Genomic DNA, 13,035 nt, shown 5'->3' on the forward strand with positions numbered 1-13,035 from the left:
CCGTCGCCGCGGCGCAGGTAAGCGCGATCGCCCGGGGGGCGGCCCCGGCCGCGGGTACTCGGCTGCCGCGCCGTCCCCTCTCTCCGCCCGGCTTCCCGGAGCAGCCGTGTCTGCATCGCCCTCCGGGTCGTGTGGCCCCGGCCCCCCTCGGCGCCCCCGCCCGCCTTTGGGCCAGGGCCGGAGGGCTTTCCGCTAGCTCTGGCTGGGGTGTGTGTGTTTGTGTGTGTGTGGTTTTTTTTTTTTTTCTAATTTTCTCCGAACGAGTTTTCTCTTATTAAAACGACGCCACCTAGGGGAGACTATTCTAAAAATAGGGGAAAAAATTAAATTTGAAGAAAAAATATTTTTTTCTTTTTGTTGTTTTCGAAAGGAAAGTTTAAATCGTTGGTTGTTTTTGAGATATCTTTTTCCTTCTGGAATTTTCTTAATCTGAGAAATGCTGGAAACAGCGGAGCATCCCCTGATTCTCTTGGATGTCAGCAAATTTTTGTTTTAAACCGGAGTCTTTAATATGCAAATTAAGGTTGAATTTGGTGAAATCGACGTTCCTTTCCCCATCTTTTTAAATGAAAAATAAGCTGTTTTACAGGCGGTATCGGGAAATAAAATTAAGGAGAAAAAGAACAATTTGAAAGAAATCAGTTTGGGTGAAGGTGGAAGAATTGTTGTAAAGCAATTAAGAATTGTACTTGTAAATTCGAAAAGATTTCACAGTTACGTAGTATTGGATTTATTTTCTCACGAAGTATAACTTAATCTTACAATTTTTAAATAAGTGTGTGCATAATATGAAAATTTCTGAGGACACACCCCAATTTTTTGTGGGGAAATGACTTTTAAGGTTTTATTCAAATCTGATTTGAAAGAGCTTTGTTTTTAAACATGAGCCAATCCTGCAACGTCAGAGCAGCTCAAGTTAAGATTACAGAAAAGCCTTTTGTTCTGAAACGACATATATTTTCTGAAAGCTTATGTTGTTGGCACAATTAAAACAATGATTCTAGCATTTAATTTATAATCCATGTAGAACTGGGGGGAGTGATTGTTTTGCCTCCACCCTAAAATAACACTAGATAACATCTCTTTTGAGTTCAATGTAACACTTTATGTATAAAGGCATCATTAGACTAATAATAGTGTATGCAAAATACTACTGGTTGAGGACACTGCAGATGTGAAGTTGCAGATTTTAAAAAATAACAAAAATTTGCAAAATTAAATTATGCTATCTTAAGAAATTTTTTAAAATTGTTTTTTTTTTGCCCTATAACCAAATTGAAAATCTCACTAACAACTACTGATTAGTTTGTAATTAACAATATACTTTTGAATTTCTCACATGGGTTTGTGAGTAGTATAATTGTCTTTTGAGTTTTGGTCGTTGTGTCTGTTCCTTTTCTGTTATGATTTGCATTTTATAAAGAATGAGTAATTCACATAATTTTTTTACTTAAATCTCTGTGGAAAGTGACGTGCAGCTTCTGCATCTGAGGCAAAAGGGTCAGAAAAACAGCAGCATTAAATCTGAAGGGGAAAAAAGGAAATAAAAGGGCAAATCCTGCAGAGTCTCCACTTTAAAATGGGAACAAAATATCAAGATGGCCGACTCCACAGCTGCAGCAGACAACCTGAAAAGGGGCATTTCTGTGCTGGAACAGAACAGATTTCTGCAGCTTAAAATCTTTTTCCCCCATTACAAGAACCTCAGTGTAGAAAAAAATGTTTTTGAAAATTTAAAAGTTTGTCTAAACTGAATTTTTTTAAAAAAAAAAATTTAGAATTTCAAAAAAAATTCCCTGTGGATAGAAGTTAGATTGTTAACTATATTTAATTGTAATCTAAACTGCGATTGAATATTGAATTAAAAATTCAGAGGATGTTATTCCTAAGGGAATGGGGGGGGGAAGAGTGCAATTTGAGATTTCATCTCTAACCAATCCCATTTCCTTCCTCCCCCATTGAAAGGGGAGGAGATTGTTTGGATTTTTGGGAAGATTCTGGAACAATTAAAAAACGAGCAATTTTCCAAACAGCTCAGGTAGCTTTAATTTTTGTAGTACTTAGGAATCATATTTTCTGCAGAATTTCTGTGCAAGAAAGGAGGCTGACAGTTTAAGAATGTTTAATGGGGTTGCAATTAAATTTAACTGGTCACAGATTAACAGTTGATATGTTTACCCAGGCAAGCTTCGTCTGGCTGATTCTTATAGGAGATTCTCTGGATGGGCTACAATGTCAGATTCATTTTATAATGCTAAGAAAGCAGGTCTCAAATTTCCAACTATTTCCATTTAAAATAAAATTATATGTCACATGATCAGTTACTTTGTTAGTTCTGCTTGACTATCTTTTAAAAACCCTTGAAGGGAAGGGATTTGGAGAGGTGGTGTTGGTTATTCTGGTCTCAAATGAATTGGGAAATCCCAAGAGGAGGAAACTGACAGGGATGCTGTACACAAAAGTCATTAAACCCTCGAAGGACAGGGGAATGAATACTTGGGGGATCTTTGAGGGGCTTTGTGTTCTTCAAGGCGGGGGGGGGGGAGGCTGTCCAGAGTCCCCCTGGCTTGTCATTGCCCTGTCCTCAAGGCAGGCTTTGGCAGAGCCAGTTGCCGCCACCTGCGCTGCATGCAGTGCCGTCCTGCAATTAATTCATGCTCCGTCTCGCCTGCAGTCATGTTTTTCTCCAGTCTTGATATTCGGCACCTCTGAACAGATTTTACTTTCAAGGCTCGACCCAGGTTCCCCCCCCCCTTGTTGGGTTAAATTGTTCTCGTACTTTTAATTGAAGTATTACAAGTCTCAGGGAAGGGGACCTCAACCGTGGGGGGCTTGGCAGATAACTGGCCTACCTTACAGGTGTGTTGTACAGTTGCTAGGATACAGTCCCCGTAAAATATTTTAAGTATGTGATTGCTGCTTTTGGCTCTGTTAATGTGTTTATGATTACGGCTACTAATATTGCAAAGTATTATGAATCCATGTGTAAAACTTGCCATTAATATTCATATTACAAATATTAACAATGTTTATATACTAATATGATAGTCAAATATATTAAAAGGGCTATTGTTAATTTTTAATAGTAAAGAAGCAATTAACATTCTGAGTGGGATAATAGTTTATTTCAGTTCCATCAAGCGGAAGCAGAGAGCCCAATGCCTTACATCATTCCTCTGAAAAAGAATTAAGTGGTTCCCAATGGCACGTTGAACATAAAGCAGGGAAGCAGTGAGGGACCAATCTTTTTGTAGACCCACCAGGGTATGATTGGCCAAACTTAGTAGAGCAGAGACAGGGCCCTTGGCTGCTAGGCCTGTCAGCCTGTCTACTGTCTGCTGGGCAGGGCTGTCGGGCTCAGTGGAGGAGGGATGGCTGCGTTGGCACTTCCTGGAAGGTTGGACTTGTCTGCTCAGGTTATGGGGGTTACGGCAGGAGAACGAACCTCCATGTGCTCCTGAACTCTTACGATGAGATTGTTGGATGGATTTTACTCTTCTCTTCTTTCAAATCTCGCCCGTCTCTAAAGTGTTTAAGGCAACAGCCGTGCTTCTTCATCTTCATCTTCATCAGGATCAGGCAAAGCTGCCCCAGCTGCTGCTTCTTGGGCCCTTCCAGATAAGGGAGCCGGTGTCTGTTTTGATATTGCAACTCTAGGGGGAAGAATTGGCCATATACTGTAATGTAAAAACTGATATTGACATTGTAGAGATTCTACTTGCTTCACATTCACGTTTTGAATGTTTTCAAAGCCTCACTCTTAAATACATTTTTGATTATACAGATTTGGGAGTCTCCTACGAGAGGTCTTGAAACAAGACCTTTAAAAGTTTAAAAGTTCCATTTCTCTTTTGAGGATTTGAAACTATAACTTCATTCGTTCACACATGCCAGGTTTCCTAGTGCTGTTTAATTGTTGAGTTTGCAAGATAGATACGTTTAACTGACTTAAAGACTTAGTAGCTCTAATTGATATCAGCATATTTATTTTGGTTTATTTGAAACATTGGTTAATTTTAATGCATAGTGTAAAGTAGCATGTTTTGTTCACTGTATTGGGCAAACTGAACAAATGGTTTAAATTAATAATTTAAGGTTTTGCTTTGCTTGGGAGAACAAAATAATAAATGGGGATGCATCACCTTTAGCTGAGTTTGCTTGATCTGGCACTTTCAGGAGAATACTGGACCATAACTCAGTGATTTGGGGAAGGTTTATCATTCAGCTCATGAATGAGGACAGCCATAATTTGTAAAATGGGTCCAGTCCAAAAACGCCTCCTGCCTGTCAGACGTGCTTTAGGGAAGCTGAAGATTCTGCAGTTATTATAGCTCCTCTGTCCTAACTCATGGCTGACCTCTCCTGCCCAGCTTTGAGATTTTTCCCTGCAGGCACATGCAGTGGTACCTTGGTAGTCAACTGCTTTGAAACTCATCAGATTTGGTACTCAACATATTTTGATGTGAAAATTTTGTCCCACTGTCCATTGTTTATTTGGTAATCAAAGCACAAGCAAGAACCTGTCCACGTCAGCCGCCTTGTGTGACTCACTACATTATTCCTTATGAGAAAAATTTGTTTGGTACCGATTGCTTTTGGTACTCATCGCACCTCCCGGAACTGATGAATGATGAGTACTAAGGTTCCACCATACTCGGGACTACAATCTTGACCATCTGTATCAGGAAAATCACCCGAACAGTTGGCCAGAATCTACTAAATGGCCATCGAACGGAAAAACCTTAACAGATGGCCAGGTCAAAGCTGCACCACTGCTAGATCTCTCTGGCCTGTAGCCTCTCTCTGTGCTCCTGTGGAAGCCCCTTGAACTGAGGCTGTCTCTTCCAGTCATCTCCCCGTGGAAAACTCCAGATCAGCTCTGTGGACAGGAGGAAGGTGCACCTTCCCTTGTCTGTCTTCATTTCCCATAGGAAGAAAGTAGTCTTTCTCCAATATAGCCCTTTTCCTCCTGAAATCCGTCTTCGTGATGCTCTGTATGCTGTCTCCTGCACTTTCAGGCCACCCAGAGGTCATGTATGAATGTTTGTTTTCTACCTATAATAAGTCTACCTTGGCATCTACTTCTGGGCTTCAAAGGCATTTTTCCAAATGGAGAGTTACAGACTTTTTCTAGGAGGTCTACTTAGGTACATTTAATTAAAGTAGCGTTGAAAATTCTGACTTTTGTAAAAACTGGAAGGACACTTAAGTAGATGTGTTTCTGATACTTTGGGTCATGCATTGTGCTTGCTTGCAAAAATTGAAGGATTTTGACTTGCACATTTCAAGCTTATGCACACATTCTTGGCTATGAATGGGAGCCCTGTGCACTCTCCCCCCCCCCCCCCAGACTGAACCTGAAAGACATTATAGAACTCCTACATAGAGTACGCACAGGCCACATGGAGCCTGGGAGGTTAATTTTGGTAAGCATGTACCATACAGTAAACCAATATATGTGAGAAGTAAAAAAAAACCCTGTTTTATTCAGGGAGTACTGTATCTTAGATTGAACGTGTGTGTTGGGGTATTTTTGGCAAATTCTAGATTTCTAGATGTCTTAGAAGCCCTGTAACCTCTCTTCACTGATAATTAGTGCAGCTGGCAAAAAAGGAAAAATAAGAATTCAACAACTTAGCTTCAAGTCACTTTATTTGTTAAAGTCAGGAGGATCAGCAGCAGCGATGGGAAGGCCTGAGCTCTCCTACCTGGCACTGCATAATAAAGTTACCCTCCAGAAAAGGGGCACAGAAGGGAAGGAAGGGCGTGGAGAGGCTTCCCGTTGACACCTCCTTTCTCGTTTAGGGCTGATGGAAGTTGGAAACGAAGCTTGCCCTCCGGCCCCCTTGACTTTCTCCCTCCCAGTAATGGCCGGGTAGCATCCATAGCCTGAGTGCTTAGGAGGAGGAGAGCTGGCCTCTGTGCTTATTTCTTCAAAAAGCTCCTGTTATTCCTTCTGTACTGGAAAGTGTTACAAATGTTTGGCTTGAGAATGCAAACAGAAATCTGAACGGATACAAATATTGTAGCACCGGTTTCCCAGTATGGACATTATTGCTAGCAGATTAAGAATTGGGTCCAGGCGGAGGGTGGGTCCTCTGAATAGCGACCTCCTGGACGTAGCTCAGCTTGTGCCTGCTGGAAGCAATCCAAGGTGCCACAGATTTACAGGAATGGAACTGTGCAGTGTGTCAGGTGTGGTCTCAGTCTTTCTGTCCTGCTACATCCTCTTGTGATGTTTTGTTTTTCATGAATTGCGGATATGCTGAGCTTCCAGATCTTCTTTGTGGGAAGAGGAGGGGGCTAAGATTCATCTTCTAAAGCCTGGCTTCGAACAAAGTCCTTTTAGCCCTAACAAAGCAAGAACAAATTTGCCTTTTTTCATCTTCCTGGTTACATTGAATTGGGAATGAGATGTATTTATTAGGAGAAAGCAATTCTGCCAAAGGTTAATTTTTTTCATTCTAGTACATTTAAATTAGAGTCGCTGCAGGAGGAGGAGGAGATGGGAGGGGGCTGTTGCAGGGTCTAGAAGGAGTTACCCTCTTTCCCAGCCTTGAAAGTTTCGGTAGATTGCATAGATTCCTGAAGGGCTAAAATCAGGTGTGGCACTGAAGAATTTGCCTTTTCTTTCCAAGTCCTGAAGCCACAAAATTCTGATTATTTTATCCAACTGAAAACCAAGGTGACTTTTCATTAGGTTGAATCTTGCAGAATAAAACTAAAAAAAAAGCACGTGTAAATAAAAGTACGTCAGTTTTCGTATTTGCCTAATGCATGTACGATACAGAGAGATGTCTACTGTTTCTTGATGTAAGAGAATTTTGATTTTTCTCCCCTTTTGGTAAACTTTAAGTTTGTTTATTTTTATACTCGCTTGGGAAATTAATCTTGAGTATTTATAGTCTTTGTGGTCAGCTGAAACGAGTTATTTTGCTATAGAGATTTCTAAGATTTCCACATGAACTTTGCTCTTTTTTCCTGTTTGGTTTTTAAAGCTTAGGCCTTTTGCCTTATAATTATTCCATTTTGAGATTTTTTTGGAGGGGGTTACTCTTTTTCCTGTTTTTCTTTTTAAAAAACCCACAGTTAACACGGAATGAGAAAGTTCAAAAGCTGTGATTGTCATTTCTTTTAGACCTTTCAGTGTAGGCAAACCTTTTAGAGACCGAGTGCCCAAAAACTGGCCCCGCCCCTGCTCCACCCCCTGCCCCGCCCTCACCCCGCCTGCCCGCAGGGCCACTCACTGCCTCCAGGGCCCACCGCAGATCACCCAGCAGCGCCATGGCAGCCACGCCCTCTGTCCACGCCCCGCAGCATCAACTGTGCGCGATGGGACATGAGGGCAGAGTCTTGTCTACACTGCCTGGCTGCCATGTCCTTGGCTGCGCTGCTCCGCGTGGGCCACGCTCGGGGGCGACTCTTTTCCAGGAGGGCTGCTGGTGAGGAGGGGGTGACGGGTGGAGGCAAGGCTGGGGCAACCACACGTGTGCCCACAGAGAGGGCTCCAAGTGCCATAGGTTCGCCACCACTGGTGTAGGCTCTTCTTTTCTGATTCCCTGTTGACTGCCTGAAGCCCAGAAGGCCACCCTTGTTAAGAGCTTGGAGAACTCTGGCCGAACGCGGCTGGCGAATCCCACTGACTCTAGCAGCAGGCGGGCTCCCCTGGAGGGCTAACCTTCTGTGAATCCGTTTGCCTGGGCGCTTCACAGGAAAAGGCTACTTAAAAGTGGGGCCTTCCTCCTATCTCTAAGAGGAATCACAACATAAAAACCAATGCGAACCACAACCAAGATTGGGAATAGGGCACAGTATACAAAAATATCAGGCAACACCCAGCCGTCCATCTCCCCATGGCTTTGCTGCTTTCACGTCATGGCATCAGTAGTGTCACTTCGGTTCAGTTTAGGCAGGATAGTAGCTGCCCTCTGGAGCATAGACAGACTACTACTGTGTCACACAGAGAAGGAGCCGTGCGTTCATTGGCACCCTCCTGAGAGTAGAGCCAGGACCTCTTGGGCTGAATTCCCTTGCTCTGATTCGGGCTGCAGTCAGAGTTCAGGGTTAGGGGTCTAACAGCTCTGGGTTCTCTTCTTCCTGTCAGTACGGAGCTGAGCTCCTGGCGATAGCGGAGGGAGGCATCAGAAGCACCGGACTGTGGAAATTGGCATCTTTCCCATCCTTGGGCAGCAAGGCTAGTTTTGGTGATAAGTTACATATTTTAGTTAATAGTTCAGCAAGCTTGCATTGGCGATATTTTAAGATCTCTCCGGGTGAATGCAATCTGGCCCAGGGGCCTATTACTTTTTAACTTATCATATCTAAAACTCAATTCTTCGGTACTTATATTTTGGCAAAATTCTGTGGATGCGCCCTCAGGAAAAAATAAAACTGAAATGTGTTGCTGTGGTATAAATCTTCTTCCATTTTGCCCCCCAAAAATTTCTTTGCCAAAGAAATAATTCTACTTTTCTGCAGCTTTTCGGTCTTTTTGAAAAAAGAGTCCAGCATGGTTAAGAGGGGAGGAATCCTTGTCCCAAACATTTATTTGAGGATTCAGGTTTGAGAAAGCGGCTGTATGCCCTTAAAAGTGTCACACCTCGCTTGTTCTCCCTTTATTTCTTACAGGCCCTTCTGGATTGTGGACTTATTGCTCTCTTGAATGCTATGTAATTGCCTAGTTGTTGACTGTCAAAATCAGATCCAACAGCTAACCTGCTAAGAACACATAAGTTGGGGCATTTACTATTCAGAAATAGAAAACTGATAGTTCACAATTTCAGGCAACACATTTAAATCAAAACAAGACAGCCTGTCTGTGGACTCCCTTCAAACACCAGTCAGAAGGCACCGGGAGGGATGGATGGATTTCATACCCTTCTGCAATTCTTTGCTGCTGTTTTCTTGCACAAAGGGACAGTGCTTGCCATTCCAACTAGTCGATATAACATTCATTACCTTCCTAATTATTGTGTGGCTGGGGGAGGGGTAGATTTCCTGTCTTTATTTTTGTCCACTCAGTACTTCACCCTGTTGTTTTAGCCTCTAATTAGATAGGTTTTATGTTATAGGATTTGAAGGGAAGAATATTACAGCTTTTCAACAAACATACATACATACATGCATACATACATACATACACAGGGCTTTGTTTGTCATAGAACGCCCAGAATGGAGTTCCGGCACCTTTTTGGGATGGAACCTTGTAGGGTAGGCAAGGCAGGTTGTATGACGTGTATGAGTTCCGGCACCTTTTTTTTTTTTTTTTTTTACAAAAAAAGCACTCTACATATATATCGGTGCATGCCCACCCATGACGCTTTCCCTTTTTGGGGAGAGCAGCATTATCTAAAGCATGGAAATGGAGTAAGAAGTATGGCAGCTAGAGAAAGTCTGGTGATGACACGGAGGCTAGACATCCTCGAAGAAGAGAGGTTGGCAGTACGGTGGAGAGTGGCTGACAGAGGTGGGTCCTAGCCAGCAAAATCTCTTGGGTGAAAGGAGAGATTGTGAGATCACCCACAGGTATTCCAGACAGCTGCTTCTCCCAAGAAGAATGCAAAAACTGACTAAGCTAACAGTCTATATGCCATGTATATAAATTCTGACCATCTCTTAATTACTTTTTTTACTGTTTTTCAAATACTAAGAACCTTCAGAATAGCAAGTCTTATGACATTCATCGGGTGAGTTTTCTTCAATCCTTAATGGAAGAAGTTTCAAGTATGAGTTTAAGGACTTAGAATATTTTTTTAATCAATGGCAATAGGGTAATTACAGTGTTGTTTTTTGGAAAGTTATAAATGGACTAAGGTTCAGATAGATTTCAGATACAATTTTGAAATTAATTATAAGAATCCTTGACACTGTAGGAAAGAGCTGTTGTTTGAATTCTGAAGAAAAAATTTGATAGGATGGATTTTTAAGAACGTCTGCCCTTGTAGATAGACTGCGCATAAATGAAAATTTTAGGTGCTGAAGTTTTCTACCTGGAGCGTATAAGGAATGGTTCAGCCATTGACTTGAGTCTAGGGCTTACTTATTCCATGCTTTGTCTTGAGATGCTCAGGATGCCTTAGTTGGAGAGTACCTGTGAGAATTTCTGATCCATTCTTCAGTTTTCTTTTGGTGCTTTTTGGCTGATGCTTCTGTGTGCTCTATGGAGCCTTAATTCCAAGCCAGGTGCATTATATTTCTTAGAAATGTCATTAAAGCTATAGTGCTTGTTCTGCAGCATTTCCCTTCACCTTATCCCTGACTTCAGGTGGGCTGAAATATGAAATTCATAATTTTTGTGTTTTCCCCCTACAGCTATTTTTCACCACAGCTGTGAGTTACACATTTCTTTTTAAATTCCCGCTTAGATGCATATGCATTTACCAGACTCTATAATTATTTTTAAGTAACCTGAAATGGTGCCAGTGTTCTCCTCGGCATTGTAGTAATCCTGTCCATATCTTGTGGAATGGATTTCTGCCATGAACATAACCTGGTGAAATGTTGCATCCTGATTTAAGAAGCCTTTTATTATTTGTGTCCAGAGGAATACTTTGGAATAATGAAAAACAAATGCCTATATAAAGTACAGAAGCTCCCATTTTTTTCTTGTGCTGGATTAGAACATTAGCAAAGTTTTGTAGGGAGGAATTGAAGTGCCATAGCTTGAGGTGGGATCTGGCAACACATACGGACATCGCTTTTCTGAAAAATCAGAGTTCAGGACTTGTAAGTGTGATTCTGCTCCCAATTAAGATCATTTTTATTTTCACAATTGATTTGCCAGATCTTTTGCACTGCCATTAATCTAGGGGGAGCGGGGTTAGGAGATTGGGGGAAGAGAGGATCGGAGCCGGTGGTGAGCTTGGGGGCTTTTTTCAGGGTACCTGATCTGCTTTTAAGGCCTGCCAGGCTGTGCTCAGCAGATTTGTATTCCCAGGGCGGTATATTTTTCAGAAAAGATCCTGTTTTGTTGTGTGAATCTTTGCATCAGAACATTTCCTGTGGTAATTTATCAATTTTTTCTTGGACTGGACTTAGATGTGAATTTTTAAATGAAACTTGCAGTGGCTTTCCATTTTGCTGATTTGTATATTGCATGGAACAGGACTTAATGGATCTGATAAATGCCTCTTTCTGAGGCATCCTTAGCTTGGCAAATAGAGGCCTCTACTAGGTAGCCTCATTCCTAGCATTAGGATTGCTATTTGGTGTGTGTGTTAACAGTATTTTTACCTGTATGGAAGCAGCTTTGCAGGAAGGAGGGAAGAATATACTCAGTGGGAAGCACAGCGCTCAACCGGCCCGACCCTTCTATGGTTGAGGATGGTCTGAGTCCTGGGTGGGTGGATCGAGGCCTTTGAGTCTGCTTTGAGGTGAAGCGGCTTCTGTGTAGGGCTAAAAGCCGGGTTAAGACGGCTCTGTCCTGTCACCTGGGCCTGCCTTGCAGGGCCTCTGAGACAGGTAGCTCTCACAGGCTATCGGCTCTGTTTGCTCAGAACTGGAAAGGTTTGGTCTGAGTTTCTAATTTGTGGCTGACTTTGCTTTTCCAGCAGTGGCTAAATGACAAAACTGGGCAGAATCATTGCAAGCTTTTAAATTTTATTACTGCTCCATTATTCCCAAGATTTGGCAGAAAGAGCATCTGCCTGTCTGTTGAAGGTAGCTGAGGCCAAACTGGCTTGGAGTCTTCTTTCGTAGCATCCTAGTGGGAGCCTGTGGCTGCAACAGACCCAAGTTTTCTTAAGTAGCACGTTGGCATCATCAGCGCAGGCTTAAGGCAGCAGCATTAGTCTTTGAGGAGACTCTGCAAGAGATTTAGCCAGGTAACGTTCAACTACTGAAATAGAGCCACCATTGGGGGGGGAGGGCCCTAGTAAGAGTAGAGCATTTCATCCTGTTCCTCTGGTTTAAGACCGGCTCCTGAGCACCACAGCACCACGTCATCTCCAGTGCAGAGGCAAAGTGGCACACAGCAAGAACAGAAAAAAAAGGTTCTTCCATGGAAGCAAAAGATGCAATCATGGTAATAAATTAGCAGCTAAAATGTTGTTAAGCTTCAGGGGAAAGAACCCCAGCAACCATGGTTGAAAGACTTCCTGTGGCAGAAGCTCTTGGCAGCTTCCCTGTCATTCATCAAGAAGTTCGGAGAAGGAAACTGGTTCCCCTTGAAAGGAGCAAAGGCCGGGGAGAGACCACTTTGTGGAGAACATCAGCTGATTGCCCAACGTAGAGGAAATCTCACAGGGCTTTGCTAGACCGCCTGTGTGGTGGGAAAGGTAGTCACGACAACTTTAGCTCTTGGGGTTGTATCGTGGCCTTTGTCGCTTTCATTACCCTTTTTTCAGGTTCCTGCTTGGCCTTTATTCGCTGCATTCATCCAGGTCTCAGGTGGGACGGCCGGAAGAGCTTGGTACTGTATGTACGGCACTGTACGTACGGTACTGTACGGTACGGCAATGTACTATGGCACTGTATGTACGGCACCATACGTATGGTGCCGTACGTACATACATTGCTGTACTGTACAGTACCATACGTACTGCAATGTACGTACTGTACAGTACGGCAATGTACATATGGGACTGTACGTACGGTACGTACGGCAATGTATGTACTGTATGGTATGGCAATGTATGTACAGTATTGTACATACGGGACTGCAATGTACGTACGGTACTGTACGTATGGTATTATAAGGCACTTTAATTTAAAAATTTATGCCAGGTGGAAATTTATGAAAAATTTTAGCATGAAAGGGAACCTTTTTCCCCTTAGGAAAATTAAACAATAAATCACCCAGCTTTCAATTTATCGCCCGAAGGCTGGCCATAGATAGCGTCCATTCCCCTACATTGTTCTGGAAAAAAATATAATTGTATAAGACAGCAGCTTAGCTTCTATCCTCCCACTCTCTAGAATTTTTAATTTCAGCTGTTTCTGCTTGGATTTATTTCCAATATTCCTGCTTGGCTTTTCAATTTCCTCAGTTATTAAATTTTAATTCAGTGCATTAGCATTTAAATTAAAAAGGGGGTT

The sequence above is a fragment of the Protobothrops mucrosquamatus genome, unplaced genomic scaffold (genome assembly GCF_001527695.2).
Source record: "Protobothrops mucrosquamatus isolate PMUCROS unplaced genomic scaffold, P.Mucros_1.0 scaffold_270, whole genome shotgun sequence".
Classification (NCBI taxonomy): Eukaryota; Metazoa; Chordata; class Lepidosauria; order Squamata; family Viperidae; genus Protobothrops; species Protobothrops mucrosquamatus.